At 49.9% G+C, this 14,571-nt stretch overlaps 1 protein-coding gene and 1 long non-coding RNA gene across 3 annotated transcripts in view; both read left to right on the top strand.

The window, feature by feature from the left end:
• The first annotated feature begins 2,300 nt into the window (after nucleotides 1-2,300).
• Nucleotides 2,301-6,138, top strand: LOC142066508 (uncharacterized). Its single transcript, XR_012663728.1, has 3 exons — nucleotides 2,301-2,381; nucleotides 4,082-4,201; nucleotides 5,592-6,138. It is a non-coding gene; the product is annotated as an uncharacterized LOC142066508 (long non-coding RNA).
• Nucleotides 6,139-8,020: 1,882 nt separating this feature from the next.
• SPSB1 (splA/ryanodine receptor domain and SOCS box containing 1) overlaps nucleotides 8,021-14,571 on the top strand; it is a 38,974-nt gene continuing 32,423 nt past the window's right edge. The window contains exon 1 of one of the 2 annotated variants that reach the window (XM_075113706.1): nucleotides 8,021-8,280. The gene's annotated coding sequence lies outside the window, so the exon portion shown is untranslated. Of the gene's footprint in view, nucleotides 8,285-14,571 lie in introns of both variants that reach the window. The other variant, XM_075113707.1, reaches the window with a different exon arrangement.

Here is a 14,571-nt window from a genome sequence, read left to right as displayed (position 1 = left end):
GAACAGCCAAAGCCCTTTTAAGGTGAGTAGATGGAATCGCCCAATACTGTGCAGGGTCCTGAAAGTCTCCGCTGATCCACATTTACTCCCTGAGTTTCATTTCCATAGATACTATCACCATAGTACAGAGTTGCTTAATAACACAGACTTTATAATAGAGCTGCATTTTTAACTATAATCTATTCAAGATCTGCGAGCTGAGATGATGCAGCTGAACTTCAAGAGCGAGCTGTGCTGTGGCTCTGGCTAGGAAGGCATTACGCACAGTTCTAGCGCGGAGGCCTGGCCTCCGGTTTAGCTGATGCCCAAGCGTTCCTGTCCAGAACCAGCCACCTCCTCCTCCTCGGTGAAAGGAAAGGCTCACCCGGCACCTCCATCACATAGAAAAGGCGCAGTGTCCCTCGAAAGGGGAGGAGGAGCACAGCAATTTCATCCTGTTGCCCCAGGGGAAGGCTTGATTTTCCTGGCAAGAGGAGGGTAGGAGGCTTTAAATCAGATGTTTTCTTGCTGCAATCTTGCTGATTCACAGATGCTATTTCCCCTGAATGCAGCTGAAAGGGCACTGTCATTCACAGGCTCTTGTGGGGTTTCAGTGGATTCCCTGGGCTGCTAACGTAGCAGGGCGTTTCTATAGCACCGAGTGATGTGGGTCTTTTCCACTCCAGTGTCCAAATGCTCTCCAGTGCTCCCTTGGGTGTCCATGTACATTGCTATGACTAGCGTGTGATACTCTCTGATGCCGTTGGTGATGCTGAATTATCTAAGTGACCCATACATTTGAAGGTGGCTGTGCAAGTGAGATTTAACAGCCACGTCATAGGGGTGGGACAATATTTTCCCATTCAGGTCAGAAGTGTTTTAATTCTAGTTTAGAGAGAGTTTTGTTCTAATTTAGAGACCATTGCACATCACTGAAGAGAGAGACACCAAACAGTTACAGAATTAGTGAATCCTCCCCAAACACCGGGAGCAGAGGCGGTGGTGATAAAAGCAGCAAAACTTTCAGTGTCTTAATGCTTTTCAAAACAAAATTTTGGTGCTGTGCTTGACTTCTCTTTTGGCCACAGCTAGGGGTAATCCTTAGTAGGATTTGTGCCTCCAGATTCAGTGCCTGCCTTAGTAGGGATTTGGTTTATTGCCTTCCTTTCCCCAAACAGATGACTGAAAATGTGGCTGTTGCCTAAAAAGGGGCAAGAAAGGCGATGGAGGGGAAAGACTGAAAAACAGTACATTTCAGGAGCCAGAGTGATCCTGAAACAAGCTGCCTTGTGAAATGTCTGTGGGTAAAGTGAATTGATCCGGTTCATTCCAGCTGCTCCCCCTGCAGAGAGCTGGCATGACATCCTGTAGCAATGCAGCACCGGGTTCTCCTGCAAGCACCACTGCAGACTGTGCCAGGCTGTGCCCTCAAGCTGCTCCCTGCGGTGGGACATGTTGGCTCTCCTTTGACAGATTGCTCTACGGAGAGGAATTTCCCGCAGAAACTATGTCCTGGTGGCGCTCTGACGAGACATCGCCTCATTTTTTCCTTAAACAGGGCTCCCTTTTTGTAGGCATCTCCTTATCCACAAAACAATCTGGGTCTTGTGTGAATGATGTTTGGCTCTTAGCAGTGTTGCTGTTGCTGAAATGAGACCTGCACACAGACACAAACTGTTCAGCAGGTTCTTTTCTGTAGATCCCGGACTATTTTTAACAGGATTCAGGCATTTTTTTTTTCATGCTTTGCTTTTCTTACATGGGCATATTTTATGGGCTTGCACAGTACTCTCTGTGTTTGAAGATTTGGGGAGGCTCCCCCCCTGCTGCTCGCAGAGAGGAAGAGAGGGAGATCATGAGACTGGGGCAGGGAGGAGCGGAATGGGAGCTCAAATATATGTCTCTGGCTGAGGTGTGGGGGACTGGAGCTGCAGCCGGTACCAAGTTCAGCTTATTTCCCCACATGAAGAAGGGAAACCTGGGGTCAGACACTAGGGGAAGGGGCAGCTTGCATTCAGGGAGAGGGAGGAAACAGGAGGAAGAGGCCAAGTGCTCTGTCTCTGAGGTGTGTATATCCCATTTGGGAACGTGCTTGTGGGATAGACCTGACCGATGTTAAACAGATTAATTTGGGAGAAACAAAAAGTCTTCAGCAAAAGGGAGGGAAAAACATGGGCGACCAGGATTTGTCTGACTGCATAGATCCTGCTTCATCCTGCACCTTTCTAGGGAGCCAGTTTTGTAGTGATACCACGTCATGCTGTGTGGCCCCATGGTAGGATTGCTTGGGGGTGGGAGGAGTCGGGACTCCTTCCTTGTGTTCCCAGCCCCATGGGAATCACTGACCCACGGTTAGCAGGAGAGAGCTGAAGGGGCAGGACTCTGCCACTGGCTCACTGTGGGTAAGTCACGTTGCTCGCCTGAGTTTTCCTTTGCTCTTGCTATGCAGCAATAGTAAATTAGCTGCCTCATGGGGGTATGAAAAGTTTGGAAGAGGCTGGAGGAAGGCTGCTGGAGGAATGGAGAGCTTTATCCTAGAGCATCCCTGCTGTGTGTATTGAGTCATGTTCATCGAACAATATCAGCCAAAGTACTTGCCGGGAACAGCAGCAGTCAAAATCTTCTCAGCACAAAGCCAGGGCCTGTTCTTACTGCTATTATCTGCTGCAAGCAGATGCTGCCTGGCATCTCCTTTCCCAACAGCAGTATTTTGACATGACCAAACTGTCTGACAAACAAACCACCCACATGCTGCAGCGTTTTGACTTGCAGAGGGACGTTGCTGTAGATGCTTTTCTTGAGCTTCTCTCTGGAAGTACTTCAGTGGCTGTAAAAAGGTGCTTTGGAGGCAAGCATGCCAGCAGCAGAGGGTGCTGCTTCCTCATGCTGCAGGAGCTGGCAGGAACCACTTTTCCCAGCCCTGTCCTGCAAAGGGAGCTTTTCCTAGAGGCACAGACCAACACAGCTGGGCCTCTGACACCAGCTCTTTGCTGCTGTTTCCTGAGCCACACACAGCGCAGAGATGAGCACTGATCTCCTGTGGCACAGTGAGCTTGCTGGTCAGCCTCCTCTCCCGGGAGCTACTCCACAGCTGCTATTCCTGTATTATCCTGGTTGCTACCATTTTCCATTCATGGTCCCCCACCAAAAAGGCAAGGAACTAATTTTACTGCTTTCCCGCTCCCAATGGCTTCTCATGCACAGACCATAACCATATGCTTAGCCCCCTACATACAGGCTTGTGACACACAGTGCAGTAAGGAAAAGCAGTGTTATATGTGTTGTGTTCACTGCAGACAGTTGTGCCAGCCAGAAAAGTTACTGTGATTTTAAGGGGGTGCTCCTGGCATGTGCTGTCATTAAGAGGCAATGACACGTACCTCAGATAGCTGGGCAACCAGCCGGTGTTGTAAGGGTTGCTCCAAATAGAATTGGAAGTTTGCAGAGTATCTTCTGCATCCAAGTGCTCTGGAGTTATATTTATCCCATACTTTAAGACAGGCCGCTTCACATCCAGCACCCTATGCTGAAGCAGAAAGGCAAAGAACCAGTGACAGGAAACATCACAGCAAGCCCCTGCTTTCCAGGTGAATGTAAAGCAGAACACCTGGATTTCACTTTGTTTCTGGGAAAGGTTCTGATAAACAGCCTCATGTATTTGTGTTGCAGTGTGCCAAGTGTTGAGTTGACTGTGCTGAGATTTGAATTCACAAGAAGAGATTAACTAAAAGGAAGATTACTTCCCCCCCCCCCCCGTCCCCCCCAAAGGGCCCCTTGGGGATGCCTCTTTTTTCCTCCTCCATCCCACCCTCATTTACTCCCTTTTCCACCACATTGAGCCATCTCCCAGCTGAGGAGGACTTGTTGATTGTCTTCTAAGCAGGCTTGGCAGGATTTCTACCTCATGAGGCTGCTGTTTTAACAGTCCCTTTCTCTGTTCTGCGGCACACTGGGTTACTTTGGCTTTGTTGCTGTACATTACAGACGCTCATTGTTCATTATCTGTTGCATTGTCTCCCTTAATTCCCGCAGGCAGAGCCTGCATGCGGCACGTACATGTTTCCGGGCAGAGTGTTTACTCTCTCTCCCCTCCTCTCCCCAGGGCATAGAAAGCTGCATGTTTGCTGCCTGCCTGTCTTTATACACACGCCGCCCGCCCCCCGCAAATGCAAAGCAATAGGATCCCCTTTTTTGCTACAGTCTACCGGCCTACTGCTGCAAGGTTAGTATCAGTCAAGCATATAGCACATCTACAAAGTCTGCACCAGCCTCAGAGTCTGTGCTCTTAAGAAGGATTTAGATGCTTAACTCCAGACATTCAAAAGGGACCCATCTTTCAGAAGGTGGGTGCTCATCCACTTCCAGACCCCACAGATAATCTACAATACTGAATGCTGAGCACAAAAAAGGAGACATGCCAAGTCATTCCCCCTCCCACCTTCCATTTAATAATCATAGCACAAATTCACAAGGATGAGAGCTGGAAAAGCGTCTGTCTTCCAATCCAGGCTCCATCCCCAGTTAGTTTTCCAAACAGGTTTAGAGGGATTCCATTGCAGGCATTTGCCAGCCACCCCCCTCTGCCACGGTTTGCACTGTTGTTTGAGATGTAGACAGTATTCAAAGCAAGTGATTGAAGATTAGCAATTCCTGCTTCTTAAGGAAGCAAGAAAGTCAAATATTACGGAAATAAAAGGAGACAAGATTCCGTAGGAGCTGTGATCTCATCTGGCGAGAAGCCACCACAAAGCTGAAAAGTTCTGCTTCAGCACTTGTCACGTCTGGTTTCCTCCAACTTCCCTGCTGCTCTTATACCTCCTCCACCCCATTTCTCCCTCTCACTGTAAAGACCAGGGACCTCTGTTAGAGCAGGAACCCCTTGCACACCTGGAACTAGCGCACAAGAAAATGCAAGACTCTGAGTAGCCCTCAGACAAAGAAGCTGACACCTGGCAATGGCGATGTGCTGCAGGGTGCTCAGGGAGAGATAACGGGTCACAGTGCTGACCAGTGCAGGGAGGGCGGCAGGTAACGGCTGTGGTGGAGGGAGCAGAACAGCTGAATCCACAGGCAGACCAAAGCCTGCTGGGTTTCCTGTAAATTTCTCAGACATCATTCACAACTTTCTTGGACTCAGTGATGACATGTCTCTGCTGCTGCAGAAGGTGCTCCTGCTGTGCTGACCATTTAATACACCCTGGGGAGCTGTGGCTGGGCAGGCCAAGGAGACTCTGCTTTGAGTCTCCACAAGCGAGACCCTGGCCCTGGCCATTGCTCTGTTACTCCACTGGGTCACAGCAGATGGGCAAGAAAATGTCTCAGGGTAAGAGGAAAGTCCCCTGCCCACATCTCTAGGCATCAAGAGCTACTGCCAGCCAACTGATTAGCAGCTGCCTCCCCTCTGCCTTTCTAGATTATGAATCCATGCTAGCCTTCGCCCCACTCCCACCAGTCAGGTTCTCACGTTACAGCAGTCTCCCACCTTGGCAGTAATGAAACAAAGCATTTAAAGAACTCTTTAAATGCTTTAGTAGGTGCAGTAGATTGATTGACTGTAAAGGAGAATCTGGTCCACAGAGCTCCTATTCTAAGTGGTTTTGGATTTTCCTTAGACAACACCTCAGTTCGCCTTGCTCTCCAGCGAACGGATGCACGGCAGATTCCTCTAACATCGCTGGCATTGGCAGAAAAGCCAGGAGTCCAGGAGTGGATCTTCTGAACAGTGGAAATCAACTGGGAGAACTCTCCGCAAACAAAGATGGATTCACACTGCAAGCTGCAAGCGTGCCAACGGAGACACACTCCAGCTGACACTGGAGCCAGCCCTCAGTGTCAGGACCCTTCCATAGCTCCCGCGGAGCAATAATTACAGGGTCTCTGGGTGAGTGTGGGCCCCCGAGGTGTGGCTAACTGGCCAAGAACTGAACAGTAACGTGTAGGAAAAGCTGAAAGGGGGAGGTTTTCGCCACACGCTTGGGGGACTACTGCTGAAGAACTTCTGAAATTAGTGGAGGAAATCGGCTTGAATGGGAGCAGGACCAGGTCAAAGCAAAGTAGTTTAGAAAAAGCTACGCAAATGTGTACCTATTTAACATAAAACTTCTCCTATTTCTAACTTGCTGGGTGTGAAAGAACATATTTGTGCTGTGTCTACAAACTCTCTGGTGTTTCTGGTCAGCTAGCGTAATAAATTTACATGTGAATGTATTTACATGCGAATGTGTTTTTTAAATGAACCACAATGGCTGGCATAGAGCAACTATTCCCCAAGGACTTCAAAATACGATTAACAAATTAGTTCCTCAGTCCTGCAAAGATACAAATGCACATAGGAATAACTCCACGTGCATGCATTGGCCCTCGGGAGTTCAGCAGAATTTCTTTCACTGCATTGGCTGATGTCCTCTGTCTGGATTTTTTTGACTGCAGGGCCTGAAAGGGGTGAGGAGGAGGGGAGTATTCAGCAGGCTCCCTACCACACCTTGGCCTTCCCACTGCATTCAGTTCTTCTGCCTTTTTCTGACAGTTCAGTGGCTTCAGCACTGGACCCTGCCCCGTTATGTGACACTGAATGTCCTGCTGTGACCACCTCACTGAAGGAATAATGTGGCAGTGGGGAGCTTATGGGACCTTCCAATTTCATTTTATCCCGTGTGGAGCTGCAGGAGTTTTTTTCCTAGCAAGCACTGGTATAACTAGGTTGTACATTAATGCATGGCCCATGAAACGTGACAAAAAGGCTGTTCAGCTCTCAGCAGAGCGCACCTCCTTCGCCAGCCTCCCTAGAGATCCAGCACACGTTGGCACCCGGGAATCTCCTTCCTCACTTTTCACCTCCCCGCTCCCTGAGAGGCACACAGCCAGGAGAAAAATGGCTGAGTTTTAATTAAATTAAATTAAAAGGTAGGGAGGCAAGAAAGCTCTTGCACATTTATGGTTGAGCTTTGTTTGAATTAAGGCCCTGTGCTGGAAATGAAGTTCAGCCTAGATGAAAGCAAAGTTCTCTGGAAGTAGGGACATCAAAAGAAGGATGCACAAATTAACCCCGATTTTTTTTTTTTTTTCACATGTGCCCCAACAAGACACCATTAGTGATGAGAACTGGTCAAGGCCCAACGTGAATGTCCAACCCCAGAAAACAATAATTCCAGCAGCATGCAGGGGCAGCCGTTCCGACCTGACTCAGACGGCAGGCTGCCGCCGCCTGAATCATTCATACCACTTCCTCCAGCTCTTAGGTGGTCCTTGGAGGTACCCCGTGCAGTACGGCTTGCTTAATTTATGGCAATCTGCTGTTTTATAGCCCCAAGCAATATTGCTACAGACTCTTTTTGTCTGGGAATACTGAAAAATGAATCACCTCAAAGAGACATTACTGGGTCAAATTTGTCCAAAAAGTTGCTTTTTAAAAAAAGACTGAAACAAACAGGATTGTCATTTCCCCGATTTATTTTGGTAAACAAACCAGTTTTAAAAAAAAGCGACCACAGGTTCCCCGGGGCGTTCGCAAGGCAAGTATTGCAACATTGTGCCAATGTATAAGGACACTGAGGATGCAATTCATTAAGTGACTCGGTTGTGCACAAAGGAATAAGCAGCGCCGAGCCTGAAACTCGCTGCTATTTTTAGCCACTCTTAGAGCAAGCAGGGCAGGGAAGAATTCAACAAGCCCGATTTATCCAGAAACATTGCCGGCTGACGAGCGTTTATCACGGCACGCGGCTCTGCTTGGGACGGGGGTCCTCTGTCGGAGCCAGAAGCTGCCCTTCCTCCTCTTCCTCCTCCTCCTCCTCCTCCTCCCCTCGACGAGCGACTGTCCCCGCCGCCGGCTGCGCCTCCGCCGGGACCCCCCCTCCGCCGGGGCCCGCCCACGCCGGGTCCGACCGTCCTCCGGGACCCCCTCTCCGCCGGCAGCCCCCTCCTCCGGCTTCCTCCGCGCCCCGGCCCGCCCCGCTCCCCGCCCCCGTGCCGCCGGCGGCGGCTGCCCGCAGCGGGGCGGGGCGGAGCGGGGCGGAGCGGGGCGGGCAGCGGGCGCGGGCCCGGGCGGAGCGGGGCCGCGCCCCGGGCCAGGCCGGGGGCGGAGCGGGGCGGCCGCCGGGCGTTATTTGGGCCATGTGACGGGCCGGGTCCCGCTGGCCGCGCCTGGCGCCGGGAGGAGCCGGGACACTGCGGCTCCAGCCTCCCCGCCGCGGCGGAGGAGAGCCGGCCGCTTCCCGATCCACGCTCCGCCGCGCTCCGCGGCCCCGGGAGCAGCCTCCGGCGGGGCTCGGCCGGGCAGCTGCCATGTTCCGGCCGGGATCGGTAGGTACGGAAGGAGGGAGCCGGCTGGGGAGGGCGCGGTGCGAGGCGGGTGGTCGGGGGCCCGGACGGCTCCGCGGCGGCCCTTCCCCGGGGTGGCGGCGGCCGGCCCGGCTCCCCGCCGGGGGCTCCTGGCTCCCGCGGCCTCCGTCCCTGCCTCCCTCCGCGGCGCCGCCGTTCCCAGCAGGCACGGAGCGGGTCTCTCCTCCCCGCTCCCCTCCCGCCCGTGCAAGCTGCCCGGAATCGGTGCCAGCTTTAAAAAAAAAAACCACCCACAAACGCCAGGCTGGGGTGAGGCCAGGCTTTCCGAGCAGCTCGGAGCCGCTTGGAAACCCCGGGTGGCTCAGGCACCGGCTCGCGTGTGCTGTGGGGAGCTCGGGGACACGAGACCCCGGGGGGGGGGGCGCCGAGGTCGTTGGGGAGCTCGGGGACACGAGACCCCGAGGGGGGGGGCGCCGGGGTCGTTGGGGAGCTCGGGGACACGAGACCCCGGGGGGGGGGGCGCCGGGGTCGTTGGGGAGCTCGGGGACACGAGACCCCGGGGGGGGGGGCGCCGGGGTCGTTGGGGAGCTCGGGGACACGAGACCCCGGGGGGGGGGGCGCCGGGGTCGGTGGGATGCGGGCGCGGTGGCTGGGCCCGAAGTGCCGGGACTAACGGGGCACCCATTGCCCAAGCAAATGCTGGGGCCTGAAGGAGTCCCGGCGTTTGCGAGGCTCCTGTAGCCGCCGCTGGGATGCCGTGAGGTGGGTGGCTGCCAGAGGCCAGCTGGTGTAGCCGTGTGTGGATTTGAAAAGCAAACACTGATAATGTCAGTTCAGAGATCTTCAACTCATTAAGGAAGCCAGGTTGTTTGTTCAGCGTCTGTGGTTACAGCGGTGGTCTCCGGAGCACACCTTACAAGGCCTAATTAATATGTCTGGTTTTTTAACTACATAAACATATGCTAATACAATGGGAGCTTATATAATCCTATATCTGGAATACCTAGACTGTTGTTATGACAAGAGATCAGTCTTGCTGTAGCCTTGTGCTGGGGTATGCCATTTGTTCTCCTCATTACCTGAGTGAGAAGTGGGCGGCTGGTGTGGCTGATGGCTGGTGGTGGCCATGCCTGATTGAATTGTCTGAGACATTGCTCAAGATAAGGAAGTTTACAAAATGATTGTAAAAATGGGAGTTGCTACCTTGGACAACGATCAGCTCTTTTTTTCCTCATTGCGATGCAGGATAAATCTATGAACCTTTTGTCCTAGGAGCAATTTTTGCTTTTCCCACCCCTCTAACATCTGATAGCTGCACTAGATTCTGCACTGCAAAGCACAGTAGTATAGGCGGCTTAGTCTTGGTGGGTGCAAATTGACTGCTAAATTACTAGGACCAAACTATGGTGTTTCCAGTGGCTTGCAGTAAAAGACGTGGCTACAGGGATGGATGGGGTCAAAGCAGCTATACCAGCCTATGAGGAAGGCTATTTCCGTGGTGAGTTGATAAGGGAACTGCTGGGAATGTGATGGAGCTGTGCTGCTGTTTACAAAATGAATAGCCAGGCCGAGAAGCACTTAAATGGTTTGTGAAGGAGCGTCTTCCCTGACCAACCGGTGGCTACTGCGCCTGTCTCCTCCCTGCTCTGTCTGTGTGTCTGGCTGCCGGCCATGCCATGGCTCTCAGCAGTTGCAATGATGGATGCATAAAGCAGCAATTTAGTCTTCTCCCCCCTTGAAGACAAGGGATGAATTTCAGCAGTGTATTCCTCTGGGGGGCATCGTATTGTTGCAGTGCATCAGCAGCAGGCTTTTGCAGCCTCTCCTCTGCTTTAGAGGTTACTGAAGTACACTATCATGTGGTTGGAGTTTGTTTGTAAACTTGTGTCAGATACTTCTGAGATGTGGGTTTGTGTTCCAGGAACTGGCTAGCCGTTATGTGCTGTATTTGTGCGGAGTCAGTTCACTGCTGCTAGATCCTGGATGTGGAAAATGTGCTCTGCTCACTGCTCTCCTGTGTCTTTTATTTTCCCCTGGCCCCCTACATTTCTGTTCCTCAGGAAAAGTGAAAGCAGTCTGCAAGGGCTGCTTGTCTTGTCCTGTCTGCCTTGCAAGGGCTAATTAAGAATTCAGGAGGTTACTGGAATTAAAAATCTGTAGCTAGTGAGCTAGTCAGGACACTGTGTATGCCAGGCTTTGAATGAGTGCAGACTGTGCCCACAGTTAATCTTCCAAGTCACAATGTAGTTTTTGAAGAATATAAGATGTGGAAGGGACTATGCTCTGTGGCTGTCTGATATTTGTCTCTGTCAAATCTTGTGGCTGGTGCCACTGAATACACTGGAATTGGCGCCTGATAGCCTGGCTCTGATAGGCCAGTGCAAGCTGTGCTTATAGTTTTAGGCTGTACTATGCATGTACTGACTGCATCTGGAGCCACTGAGGGCTTGTGTTGACAAGGGGAGTGAGGATTAACTGGTGTTGGCAGGGAGTATCAATGAGATGACCTCAGCTGGGCTGTGCTTATCTTCATGCCCTGTGGAAGGAGGCTTGTACATGTATTAACTAGTAGAGGGATGCAGCATTATAGCTGCGGAGAAACAGCTTCCTAGACCTGCATAGATTATACTAACAAGCTCTGTTTCGGTATGAGTTTCCCTAACCTTGACTCCACCGGAGGCTGGTGTACGTGGCTGGCTGTGAAACTGCTGCCCAGCTCCTTTATATTTGCAGGCATGTGATGTGACTTTGCAAGTTAAGTTGCTGGTGCAAGATACAAGTTAGACGCTAGTTGCTCCCAGACAAAGCTATGTCATGCCTGCAGAATAAAAGTGAGTAAGTGTCTGAGAACCAAGGTTGCCAAACTGCAGTCACTGGACTGCTCTGCTGGTGGCAGTTGCAGAATGGGTTGATGTCAAGATGTTGACTCATCACTTCCAGTTCCTACACTGCTCTGAGCTACACGAAGCTCTTCCCTTGTGTTGCTCCATGTGAGTAACTGCTACAGCTGCTACTGTTTCAATAAGTAATTGCTGGAGGAGGGTGGGGGCAGTAAATGTAGTTGCCCTTAGCAAAGGTGAGGTATGTGCTACAGGAGATGGCCAAACACACTGTATTGAGTGTGAGAAAACCTAGCTTAAAAGCACTAGTTTGCAAGCACACAGTGGGTAAAAAAGTACCACTGTTAATTGTGTTTCCCCAGGGACTACTAAAGCAATGTCACCTCTTTAAAAGAAGTAGGGATGGGGTTGATTATGGATTCCCTTTTAACTCTCTGCTGCTTGTCCACACAGGTAATGTTCCTGGCTAAAGTAAATTGATCTGTTGAATTGATCAGGAAATTATCTTCCAGGTGATCATACTTCAGGTGCAGTAGTATCAAGCTTAGAACAAATATTTAATGGATCTCTCTTGGAAAGATCCAGCAGTCTTGTTGGGCAACTGAGTATGGTAGGAGGCTGAAGGACGCTCACTCTTGTGCATGGCAGGATGCCTTCCTGGAGGAATTGTAGTGAGTCATAGAAATTAAAATATAATGTCTAAATGTAGTGGTGAGTGTGACTTAGATGCAGCCTGTCTTAGACATGGGAGAAGTGTGACCCAAGTTGTCTGAAGGATATGAGCGTGCTGCTGGAAACCATGATGCCTGGTTTGGTGCACACCATTGGGAGAACTTGTGTGTTGTTCTTGTATGTTGGCTTCTGCTTGCCTCAGCTGGGAGGTCAAGAACAATGTTATCTACCCTGATCCTTCCACCAAAGGACAGACTGAAACACTTAGCTTCAGCTGTGTCTCTGCACAAACAGCTTCACACAAGTGTTGTGAGGAAAAAGTTTGAGAGCAAGAGAATGGATATCTGTCCATCTAGCTCTTTCACTGACTTTCTTTTGTACTTATCTTCCTTGATAAACTTGCAACTCTGTAGGAAACATTCAAAAACATGTGTTGCCAGTGTTGTTAGGTGAATGTTTGGCAATTCTTCCTGACTTAGTTGCAGGAATTTATGTTCTTGGTGGCAGTGAAATCTTCCTCCTGGTCAGTAATTGGAATAACTGACCAAGCACCAAAGTGCTAACAAATCCCTGTACGTCTTTACAGGCAAGGCTTGACTTCCCTCCCTTGCAGTCAGTCTAGCTGGATGCTGCTTTTCCTTCTTGAAATATGAAGGCTTCTTCATGTCAACCAAAATGTCTGTTGCAAGTGTATCCTATTACGGGGATTTAAAAGCCAGCAACTTTGTAATAGTGACTTCTTAGCTAGTCACTAGACAATCTGTCACCACCTGCTTGAAATGGACACAGTCTGATCTTAAAACAAACATGTCTGAGCTCTGGAAGCAGGCTGTGCTAGTATGGTTTGATCCTGAAGAGGCTCAGGAGTTACTGATGCTCCAGAGTTGCCTATCTGGAAACAGTGTGTGACTAAGGAGTGTTTTTATACAGTGAATGAAATTGAAATCTTAATTCTTGGTATTAATTGGGTATGGGAGCTGCTGTGGTGTGGCACAAGCTGCCTCAGCTGTGTAGTGTTTAAGGGAAGGAAATACAGCAGACTTTCCCTAGTGAAATAGATCTGGTGTGAGTTGGATGCTATATTGAGGTCCACCCCTAGCATGTAAAGTGAGTAAGGGATAGAACAGTGAGCTGAACTATGAAAAATATCCTACTGTTGAGCTGAAATTGAGTGAAACTGTCCCAGCCCAATGGGCTGTCTGGGTACTGCAGCCAGCCTTTGTAGAGGCCTGTTCTTCGGAAAGGGTAAAGAGGGAAGAAAAATTTCTTAGCACATATGTTTGAGCTCTGGGTTGGACAACTGGGATGAGCAGATGCAAGTGCTGGCTAGTGAGATGGGTACTTGGTGCTGTCTCATGACTGCTGGGGACAGTTCGTTTTGTCACACTTTGTCATGCTTGGGCTTAAGGTCCAGAGCTTTCCAGGCCAGCTGATGTTTGTGGCAATCTGACAGCATTGTGCGTGCCCCAGGGAGTGTGGTTGAGAGGGATGAGTGTAGGGCTGCAAGCCAGGGACAGCTGTGGGCTAATCCCTTCTATACATCTGACTTGATGTGTGGCCTTGCTTCAATCACTCAACGTTTTGCTTTAGGGTTTTTAAAAAGGGAGAAAATAAAGCTAATGCTTTTCTTCTCTGATCACCTTTGGCAGGGATGGATGCTAATACCAGATTTTATTTAGTAGACTCTACCCTGTGGCTCATCAAAGTAGTTGGAAGCAAAAATACCGATGATGCAGGGATTTCTGGCAGTGGAGTAGAAAAGGTGGGAAATGTCTCCTCTGTCCACAGTGTGGAAATGCCACAGCTAAGTGTGGAGGCCTTAGCATGCCATTGACTTTCCAGTGTTTCATGCATGTGGTAGATGTCTTGCTCACCCTCCCTTCTGGTTCTGTGTTGTGCTTAAGGAACATTGAAATTCAGCTTCAAAGGTTTTTGGATTAACATCCTTTTCTGATCACAACAGAGAAACAGCCACCTGCCCTTGCCTTACCATTTTCCCTTAACCTTGGAGAGTACTGTCCACTGACATTTTCTGGTATTAGGTGTCTGCTAGTTTTTCCCTCTTCTAGAACATGGGGAGACAGACTTCGAACTGAAGCAGTGCTGCTACTATGTAATAGTAAGGCTTTTAACCTGCAAAACCTTCCTTGGAAAAAGGAAGGTTTTTACTTAAAAACAAATAATGCCACCACCATGTGCCTGATTTCAAAGTGAGAGCAACAGCTTTTGACTTGAGAGCTTTGGGGCAGAAGGTGGTAATGTCTGAATGGAGTTACCAGACATGGGCTTTTTTTTTTAGCCTGGGAGGGGAATTTGATGAAGCTTGTAAGTCAGAGCAGCTGTGTGGATGTTAGTTTCAAACTGCTTTCTTTGGATAGCTGGTATGTTATCAAGTCAGGAATCTGTCCTGAGGAGATCCCAGATGGGGCCTTGACACCATAAATGTACAAAGGCGCTCAGTTGCACAAAAACTGCAGAAACAACTTAGTTCTAAAGAACGTGAGCCACAGATGGTAAACAGCCAAGAAAAGCAAGCAAGGGGTAAGGCCAAGCTGTTCTCTACATGAGAAGGCTACATTGGTCTCAGATGTTTAGAAATTCCTAGTTCAAACTTTTGAGAACTTCACGGTGGATAACTACTGGTTTGAATAGCCTTTTAGAAGTGAAAATCTACATTAGAGAGGTGAAAAATGCCTGGATTCCAACCACCATGTTTGGAGGCTTGAAGGAATTCCTGGAGTTTGCCAAAGCGCAGCTCTTATGTAGATACCCCAATTCGTTGTCATATGTTACTTCAGGA

The sequence above is a fragment of the Phalacrocorax aristotelis genome, chromosome 19, assembly GCF_949628215.1.
Source record: "Phalacrocorax aristotelis chromosome 19, bGulAri2.1, whole genome shotgun sequence".
NCBI lineage: Eukaryota > Metazoa > Chordata > Aves > Suliformes > Phalacrocoracidae > Phalacrocorax > Phalacrocorax aristotelis.
The sequence above is the reverse complement of the archived record's forward strand: the minus strand, read 5'-3'. Positions and strand labels throughout refer to the sequence as shown.